Source organism: Pongo abelii, chromosome 3, assembly GCF_028885655.2.
Source record: "Pongo abelii isolate AG06213 chromosome 3, NHGRI_mPonAbe1-v2.0_pri, whole genome shotgun sequence".
Lineage (NCBI taxonomy): Eukaryota > Metazoa > Chordata > Mammalia > Primates > Hominidae > Pongo > Pongo abelii.
Genome location: NC_071988.2, coordinates 170,337,657 through 170,345,747, shown reverse-complemented (window position 1 = coordinate 170,345,747; position 8,091 = coordinate 170,337,657). Strand labels below are relative to the sequence as shown.

At 40.8% G+C, this 8,091-nt stretch overlaps 1 pseudogene; it reads left to right on the top strand.

Moving 5' to 3' along the window:
* Positions 1-583: 583 nt before the first annotated feature.
* Positions 584-2,691, top strand: LOC100441657 (argininosuccinate synthase-like; annotated as a pseudogene).
* Positions 2,692-8,091: the final 5,400 nt, after the last annotated feature.

Sequence of the window (8,091 nt, the reverse complement as noted above, 5' to 3'; positions counted from 1 at the left end):
GACTGAAATGTTATTATGTGGCACATAACTGTACTATTTTTTGGCATTTTCTGAACAACACAAATCAACAGTCTTGGGCCATATGAGTTACATCGTCAATGTTGTAACACTGTAGAGTTGGAAGGGACTCTAAAAATATTCTGGTTCAAACTCCTCATCTGATGAGAAAAAGCCCAGAGATGTGTGATGACTTACACAAGGTCACACAGTTAATGGAGGATTAAGTACTAAAACTCTAGTTATTATGTTCTACCACGCCAAACTTTTCTTGCAACAATACACAACTAATTTATTTTCCCTTCGTTCTTCCTTTTCTTTCTTCCTTTTTCTTTTCTTTTTTTCTCCTTTCATTTTTTCTCTTTCCAAATTTCCTTCCTTCTTTCCTTCTTTCTGTTTTCTCGCTCTCTCTCTTTCTCTCTCTTTCTTTATCTTTTTTCTGTGCCAACTTTACTGGGTTAAGGGATAACTAGATAGCTGGTAAAACATTGTTTGTGTGTGTATCTGTGAGGATGTTTCCAGAATAGATGAGACTTTGAGTCAGTAGACCAAGTGAAGAAGATTGCCCTCACCCATATGGGTGAGCATGATCCAGTCTTTTGAGAGCCAGATAGAAGCAGAAGGTAGAGAAATGGCAAATTAACTCTCTCTTCTGGAGCTGGGATGTCCATTTTCTCCTGCCCTCTGACATGAGAACTCCAAGTTCTTTAGCCTTCAGACTCTGAGACTTACACCATTGGCTCACCTGGTTCTCAGACCTTCAGACTCAGACTGAATTATACCACCAGCTTTCCAGGTTCTCCAGCTTGCAGACAGTCAGTTATGGGACCTCTGGCCTCCATAATCCTGTAAGCCAATTTCTATAATAAACCCCCTCTTATGTATCTCTCTATATATCCCATTGGTTCTGTTTCTCTGGAAAACTCTAATATTTTTCTTTTTTAAAAAAATGGAATAAAATTTGAAACCAAAGATTAAAAATATTGCACACTTTAACCTACTACACTGTCTACCCCTCCAGGCACCATTAAGAAACCTTCAATAGTTTCTTTGAACTGAAACTTGTCATACAGGTTCTCAGCTTGGAAACAACCTCATTATTTGTGGAGTGGCTTTAAAAAAAATAATTTGAAAATAATTCCTTATGTATTTTACTTCACTTTGCATAACTCAGTGTATCTCCATACTATCCATTTTAACACTGGTTTCTTATAAAATCATTTAAAATGCATCCATTGAAACAGTGAGTAAAATTTTATCATGCAGGTCAACAAAATTTGGCACGGGTTTCACGCATCCAGATTCATTTTAGCATGTTAGATATCATTTTAACTTGGCCTTTACCCTAATAGAGTTTTAAAGTTAAAAAAACATAAACTTGAATACTAATCTACTTTTACGAGTAACTGTAATCCAAATAATTAAGCGGCATGCATACTGAGGTCACTTAGTTTATCAACAATAGAAACAACACTAGAATTCCAGTCTACTGAATGGAAATCCAGTTCAACTATTTATTCCACCACATCATATTGACCCTCCCTCCAAAAGAAAGTTTACAGATCAACACAGAGCTGTTTGCATCTTTTCAGTCCTAATGTTCCTAAAATAAACTTTTATCTGTAAGTTTTGCTTCAATAATTATTCTTATTTGGGGATGGGATGGGCAGAGGATATTTTGATTCTGTCTTCCTTTCTTGGGGTCCACCTTTCTTTCATTGCTGGCCCCTCACTACAGTTGCCCTACTGAAATGGTGAACAAACTTCCAGGTTCTTGTTTTACATCACCAAAGGTGGGGGAAAAAAGCAGTTCCTTGCATCTGTGAAGCAGGTTTCCTTCCTGGCTGGCACAAGCCATCAATTCTTAGGAAAATAGCTGCATCAAGAAGTCAGCTATGCAGTTCCTTAAGGATCTGGGCATGGTAGAAGGTGGCAGAATGAGGCTGAGTTTTCATGTTTCAACCTTTATAGAGTCTGTATAACTTTACTCTCAGAGAAAAGTTCTCACCTACAATATCTCCTCTTAGTCAACGCTGAAGCCCATCAAAATACCAAGAACCAAGCGCCTCCAGGTCTCTACACAAAGACCCAGGACCTGGCCAATGCCCCCAACACCCCTGACATTCTCCAGATTGAGTTCAAAAAAGGGGTCCCCGTGAAGATGACCAACGTTAAGGATGGCACCACTCACCAGACCTCATGGAGCTCCTCGTGTACCTGAGTCAAGTCGAGGGCAAGCACGGTGTGGGCCGTACTGACATCGTGGAGAACCGCTTCATTAGAATGAAGTCTTGAGGTATCTATGAGACCCCAGCAGGCACCATCCTTTACCACACCTATTTAGATATCGAGGCCTTCACCATGGACTGGGAAGTGCGCAAAGTCAAACAAAGCCTGGGCTTGAAATTTACTGAACTGATATATACTGGTTTCTGGCACAGCCCTGAGTGTGAATTTGTCCACCACTGCATTGCCAAGTCCCAGGAGCGAGTGGAAGGGAAAGTGCAGGTGTCTGTCCTCAAGGGCCAGGTGTACATCCTTAGCTGGGAGTCCCCACTGTCTCTCTACAACAAGGAGCTGGTGAGCATGAACACGCAGGGTGATTATGAGCCAATTGATTCCACCGGGTTCATCAACATCAATTCCCTCAGGCTGAAGGAATATCATCTCCAGAGAAAGGTCACTGCCAAATAGACCCCTGTACAATGAGGAGCTGGGGCCTCCTCATATTTGCAGATCCCCCAAGTACAGGCGCTAATTGTTGTGATAATTTGTAAGTGTGACTTGCTCTCCCCAGCTGGCAGTGTAGTGGGGCTGCCAGGCCCCAGCTTTGTTCCCTGGTTCCCCTGAAGCCTGCAAATGTCATCATCAAAGGTAAGGATGGAGGGCAGCTGCGGTGGGGAGCTATAAAATGACAATTAAAAGATGAAAATATATATATATATATATATAATTCTACCTCTATAATCTCTTTACTTAAATATTTCCAAAGTGTCTTCATCTTACTTCATAAGTACATACAGCATAAAATCTTTCATCACTGTTAAGCATTCCTTGACACTGTCAGTCTCTTTGATTACCAAACCAGCTTCCTCTCCTAGGCCTTCTCCCAACCCTTTGACTAATCTTTAGCCTTTCTTTGCAGTCTTCTCTTCCTCTGTCAATCCCTTAAATATGGTACCCTGCTCTTTTCTCAATATCCAAGCTCCGCTGGCCAATGCGTCTATTAAGTCGGCACCTAACTGATCCCTCACAAAATTACACTTTAGCCCAGATCTCTCTCATATCCTAGCAGATAAATATCTAGAGCTGTGCTGTCTAATACAAAAGCCACTAGACACATATGGCTATGCAATAAATTTAAGTTAATTAATACTTAATATAACTTAAAACTTAATTTGAAGTTCTCACTAGCCACATGTGGCTACTGGTTACCATACTGGACAGAACAAACATAAAACATTTCCATCAATGCCAAAAGTTCTACTGGATAGTGCTGCTCTAGAACCTTCTACAAACGGCGTCAAAATAACTCATTTCTACCTTAAAATGCCTCAAACTTATCTTATATGAACGTCCAAACCTGCTCTTCCATATGCATCTTCTTTCTTGTCTCTACTCTAACTCTATTGCTACTGCCTTAGTTCCCATAAACTTTGCAACAGTATCCTAACTGATCTTCCTTCCTATAGTCCTGCAGCCCACCAAATGCACTTTTCAGGATGCAGCCAAGATCTCTTTCCAGAATGTAAGTCTGGCTGTGTTAATCCCCTGGTAATAACTCTTCAGTGGTTTCCCAGTGGCTAAATAAGGTAACCACTTAATTTATCATCTGAATCCAGGCAATTTTGATAATTTGGTGTTATTAACAATTATACAGCCATAATAGGACTAAATTGGGACTCTCAGAGGTAAACAAGTCTGTATGGTCACCCTGCGTAGAGACTAAATTTCTTGGCATAGCTCATGTCCTCTTATATGATCAAGCCCCATATGTGTCTTCAGCACTATAGACTTGCTGGCCATTCACTGAATGTGATGTCCTCTTTCTCACGTCTGTGAATTTGCTTGTTTGAATCCCAATGCCTGGATCAGCTGCACTCTCCTTGTCATGCCTGCAAAAATACAGAATTCTTGAAGATGTATATGGCTGGGCGCGGTGGCGCACGTCTGTAATCCCAGCACTTTGGAAGGCTGAGAAAGGCGGATCATGAGGTCAAGAGATCAAGACCATCCTGGCCAACATGGTGAAACCCTGTCTCTACTAAAAATACAAAAAATTAGCTGGGTGTAGTGGTGCGTGCCTATAGTCCCAGCTACTCGGGAAGCTGAGGCGGGAGAATCACTTGAACCCAGAAGGCAGAGGTTGCAGTGAGCTGAGATTGCGCCACTGCACTCTAGCCTGGGTGAAAAAAAAAAAAGATGTATATATAAGCGCTACATATATACTGTTTTATTTTAAAATATGTATTTCCTATATGTAAAATAATATATAATTCTCAGAGAATTAGGAAAATGTAGAAAGTTTTAAAGAGAGCAAAATCATCCACCTTTCTACCACTCTGAGACAACTACAGTTAACAATTCATGGTGTATTTTTTCTTTATTTACGTGTACCTTTGTATTGTTTTCTTTCCAAAATTTAGTTTTTTTCTATTTTGCAACAAGCTTTTATCATGTAATATATTATTTACATTTTGTGTCATTAAACAGCCTCTGCCATTAAAACTCATAATTACTGGATATTAATTCACTGTGTGAACAGTTTAATCTTATGTTGGATATTTAGATTGCTTGAAATTTATAAAATTTATAAGAAATTAAATGTTTTCTCATAACAAAAGCAATTCATATTTATTACAGACATTTGGAAGAAAAATCCACAAAGAAGAAAAGAGACGTCACCTTCTGAAAGATTAGTTTTATAATGTTTGAAAAATAAGTCTGTATGAAAATATATTTTTGAAATTGTTTTAAGTCATTCAAAAAATATTCTATTTCTAGAAATGTGGAAAGGCAAAATTTCAAGAATGCAAGTTTTGCGTAAAGGTACATTTTTATAGCTATGAATTTTTTTTAATATTTAATACTGCCACTAAGCTAAATTCTTCTAAATGTATAAGGTTAAATATGTTTGTAAGAAATACTTAAGATATTTAGCAGCATTCCAGAAACTCTACCCATGAACATTAAGATGGAATGCAACCTTTCTGAAAATTTCCACTGCATTTTAATCAATCATGGATGAAACTTTCAAATGTTATGCAAAACTTGTAACCAGGAAATTTCTGAAAATATAAATTATTTATAACAAAGATGTAAGACTTAACCAAGTGTAATTGAGCCTGAATTTGTGGTTCTAGGAAACATAAATATAATTAATATATCACAGATAGAGTCACCATTTTCCTTTTCAGCAAATGAAAGGTAGACCTGTGAATATATGAATACCAGAATATGTGTGAAAACACTACCATAATTTTACCACTTACTGCTATTCTTTTCATTTTAAAATGACTTCATTCAATCTCAATTAAACTTTTAATATGCCACATCTTGGCAGGAAAATGTCGCAGATTTATTCCAGTGGTCTCTACACACTTACCTATGACAGAAATGTTTTTGCTACCTCCTTTCAAAAAAAGAGATATCAAAATATTTGGAATGGAGACATGGTGACTGAGTAATACTAAAATGGTATTGGATTTTGGAGAAGGTAGTTCAGAACTATAAAAATATCAAGAATTCTTCTCTGCTGCAAGCCCTAAACATATACATAGTATATGACCTAGAAAGTATGATTGAAAAAACACTACCTTCAGAGATTGGGCAGAATTTCAGCAAACACACCAGCATGTAAACATAGCACCAACCAGCTGCCATGGACAAACTAACAGGCACAGTAGCACTTGGCCCTTCTGAACTGGGCCCTGAAAAAGGGCATGTGACTTATCATTGTAGGTGGTGTTTGGGATTATCTGGGAACATCCGGTGTGAGAGTGTCGCCAGTAGGCAGTGCACATTTGTGCGGGCTGATTATGGAAATGTAAAAATACCATCAAACATACCTTGGTCTCTTTCGCCAATGTAGGAAAAAAGGAAAGCTAAGATGAATGGCTCTAAACAAAGCTGAACACAGAGTGTGCCGGTTATTTCAAGAGATAGAGCCTTGTGTTTACTAGTGAATCAAGTGTGGCATGAACTAACAGGCATGAAAATAGGTATTAATCCTAATGTCTTAAAGGGGTGAACCCAAATCAGTTCAGATTTAATCTGCCTCAGTGTTCGGTTTAATTGGTCATTTCTGATTGCCAATGTATTTGGTAGGAGAAAATTCAAACTAGTTTGCTATAAGTCCATGCTGAGATTCTGTATGGCTTTCACAGAACAGCAGAGGGAGAGGCAGGGATCAGTGATAGCAGAGCTGATACCAGTTGGCCAGACTCCTGAGATAAATACACAGCTGTCCTGGCACCAGTGAACAGAGATCTCCTGTAGCTCACGCTTTTCACCCTGAAATGTGTAATTCCTCCCTCAACTAGGGCATAATGCTAACATTTTTTTAACCTCACTTATAAATATTCTTCTATGCATAATTATCCTCCCAAATGCATTTCTTGTTCCTGTAGCTGTATCTTATAGATAAAACAAATATTGTTATACATAAAATCATGTTTTCCTTTGGCTTCCAATAGGATTTTGTAGACAAGATCCTTAAGGAACTTAAACTAAGTCTATGACCACTGCAGGCAAGTAAAAGAAGCTTTCATATTTAATAATAAAACTTTACCGGTGGCTGCAAAATGGCCGAATAGGAACATCTCTGGGCTGCAGCTCCCAGCAAGATCAACAGAGAAGACAGGTGATTTCTGCATTTCCCACTGAGGTACCTGGCTCATCTCATTGGGACTGGTTAGACAGTGAGTGCAGCCCATGGAGGGTGAGCCTAAGCAGGGTGGGGCGTTGCATCACCGGGGAAAGGTAAGGAGTGGGGGAACTCCCTCCCCTAGCCAACGGAAGCCACGAGGGACTCTGCCCTGAGGAATAGTGCGTTCCAGCCAAGATACTATGCTTTTCTCATGGTCTTCTCAACCTGCAGACCAGGAGATTCCCTTGGGTGCCTACACCATCAGGGCCCTGGGTTTCAAACACAAAACTGGGTGGCCATTTGGGGCAGAGACTGGGCCAGCAGCATGAGTTTTTTTCATACCCAGTGGCGCCTGGAACACCAGTGAGACAGAACCATTCACTCCCTGGAAAGGGGGCTGAAGCCAGGAAGCACGGTGGTCTAGCTCAGCAGATCCCATGCCCAGGGAGCCTAGCAAGCTAAGATCCACTGGCTTGAAATTCTCGCTGCCAGCACAGCAGTCTGAAGTCAATCTGGGATGCTTGGCTTGATGGGGGGAGGAGCATCTGCCATTACTGAGGCTTGAGTAGGCGGTTTTCCCCTCACAGTGTAAACAAAGCTGCAGGGGAAGTTCAGACTAGGCAGAGCCCACCACAGCCCAGCAAAGCCACTAGCCAGACTGCCTCTCTAGATTCCTCCTCTCTGGGAAGGGCATCTCTGAAAGAAAGGCAGCAGCTGCAGTCTGGGGCTTATAGATAAAACTCCCATCTCCCAGGCACAGAGCACCTAGCAGAAGGGGCAGCTGTGGGCACAGCTTCAGTAGACTTAAACATTCCTGCCTGCCAGCACTGAAGAGAGCAGCAGATCTCCCAGCACAGTGCGAAAGTTCTGCTAAGGGTCAGACTGCCTCCTCAAGTGACTCGCTGACCCTTGTGCCTCCTGACAAGGAGACACCTCCCAACAGGAGTCAACAGACACCTCATACAGGAGAGCTTTGGCTGGAATCTGGCAGGAGCCCCTCTAGGACAAAGCTTCCAGAGGAAGGAGCAGACAGCAACCTTTCCTGTTCTGCAGCCTCTGCTGGTAATACCCAGGCAAACAGGGTCTGGAGTGGACGTCCAGCAAACTCCTCCACACCTGCTGCAGAAGAGCCTGACTGTTAGAAGGAAAACTAACAAACAGAAAGGAATAGCATTACATCAATAAAAAAGACATCAACACAAAAACCCCATCCGAAGGTCACCAGC